General features: G+C 41.6%; 1 non-coding gene across 1 annotated transcript; it reads right to left on the bottom strand.

Moving 5' to 3' along the window:
• Positions 1-1,740: 1,740 nt before the first annotated feature.
• LOC120267468 lies at positions 1,741-1,845 on the bottom strand. Its single transcript, XR_005538467.1, has one exon. It is a non-coding gene; the product is annotated as a small nucleolar RNA R71 (small nucleolar RNA).
• Positions 1,846-2,096: the final 251 nt, after the last annotated feature.

Here is a 2,096-nt window from a genome sequence, read left to right as displayed (position 1 = left end):
AGGTTATTAGGGGAGCTTTCATCGGCATCGATCCGGTGAGGTATTCCCTAGGCCGGACAAGGGGACCTTTGGAGAAAACGAGGCTACTCCACAAGACCATCGACATGACTACCGAGGAGGTTTTCCTATGGATTACTTGTTTTTACTTTCGAATTCATTATTGATTGAATCTTGCTCCATGGAGAGCTAAACCCCTAGTGGGTGCTTGGATTTTGTAAACCCTAGGATGTTATTATTTCTTTGACCCTTTATTATGCCTTCCTTAATTGATGTTTTTAATTGAGCTTCAATCTTGAATGCTTGTTGAATGATTTCTCCCTTAGAGTGACACTAGGGTTGAGAGTTCATCTTGGTAACCTTTGTGGATGGGTGACACGCCATGAGGGTTAGACAAAGCTAGATTGGAGAGGGTTGAGGGTGAGTCGAGAGGAAGCAGAGCGTTCACTTTCCACTCTGGTGTGACTTATCCTATCTCAATTCCTAGAGTTCTTTGCAGTTACAATAAAGTGAAAAACTAAAGGATAAACTCCGCTGGGGCTTAGTTATGTGAGCAACAGCGTGAAGCGTTGAAGTGACTTTTGTATCTGGGGCTTAATTGTGACTAGGGGTCTTTCGCTTGGACCAAAGGGTTAGATATACACATAGGAATAGGGTTTATCACTTGGAATCCCTAGAACTCCATGCAACTTTGCACAGTGTGAGGTGTTGAGACTGAGCGATTTCTCCACTGGGACATAGTGTAGAGTTAGTCACGGTTGACCTTAGGTTTGGGACCGTGTGCTTTAGGATTTCCATTATTCATTAAGCATTAGTTAGGAAGCATAATAGTAGGTCTTGCACTTGAAACATTGGTCCTATGGGGAGCATTGTTCGCGTACCCCACTTCTATCGATTGTCTTTCCTCTCACTTACTTGGGCATCTCGTTCTTGTTTCTTTTGTTTCTGCCTACATTACACTTTATCAACATAATCATTAATCATCTTCGCTTGGTTAAGTATCAATTTTAGTATTTTGATTCTCTACTCCATGTGGATAAGATACCACACTCACTTGGGATTTATTACTTCGACGAACCTGTACACTTATAGGTCAGACACAAGGGGCATTGTCAAGTTTTTGGCGCCGTTGCCTTAGAGTAGGCATTTAGAGATACTTTGCACTTTGTTATCTTAGCCATTCATCATTCATTCTACTTCACATCTTCTTTTTCAATCATCATTCTGATTTATTTTCTTTATTTTGGTGCAGCTCCAGGTTATGACCGAGGGAACCCTTCGATATTAATTGAAGGTGATCCTGAACTTGAACATACACTCAGAAGAAAGGGTAAAGAACCTGTGCAAGAACTGTCGAATCTAGCAGAAGTAGAAGTTGAAGGGTCTGACAACATGGCAGAATAGAATGAACAACAAAGAACACTTTCTGATTACACCAGACCGTTAGTATTGGGGACACAACCTAGCATTGTGTAGCCCCGATTATAGCTCCGAACTTTGAGCTAAAGCCAGCATTCATCCAAATGATACAGTAGTCGCCGTAGTTCAATGGTTTGGCCGATGAGGATCCAAACAACCATATTGAAAACTTCTTGGAAGTTTTGTGACATGCTGAAGATTAATGTTGTTACGGATAATGCTATAAGATTGAGGGCTTTGGCATTCTCTCTAAAAGGAAGAGCAAAGTAGTGGCTATATTCTTTACCACGAGCATCCATCATGACATGGAATGAAATGATCCAAACAACCATAATGAATATCGTTGTTTGTTCAGATGGAGCTTGAATCCTTATTTGAGACATGGGAGTGATTCAAGGACCTCTTGCGGAAGTGTCCACAGCATGGTTTCCCCGAATGGATGATCATTTAGACTTTTTATAACAGGTTGAATCCAAGTACAAGATAACTTCTACATGCCACCGTAGGAGGTACAATGGGGAACAAGACCCCTGAAGAAGCCCGACAGTTGGTAGAGGAAATGGCTATGAATAGCTACCAATGTAATGCAAGGAAAAAGAAGAAAGTGGCCAGACTCCATGAAATTGATGCGGTTACATCCTTAGCAGCCCAAGTAGAGGCATTGAGCAAGAAATTGGATA

This window comes from Dioscorea cayenensis, chromosome 1 (assembly GCF_009730915.1).
Source record: "Dioscorea cayenensis subsp. rotundata cultivar TDr96_F1 chromosome 1, TDr96_F1_v2_PseudoChromosome.rev07_lg8_w22 25.fasta, whole genome shotgun sequence".
NCBI classification, from domain to species: domain Eukaryota; kingdom Viridiplantae; phylum Streptophyta; class Magnoliopsida; order Dioscoreales; family Dioscoreaceae; genus Dioscorea; species Dioscorea cayenensis.
This window is presented reverse-complemented; position numbering and strand designations above follow the sequence as displayed.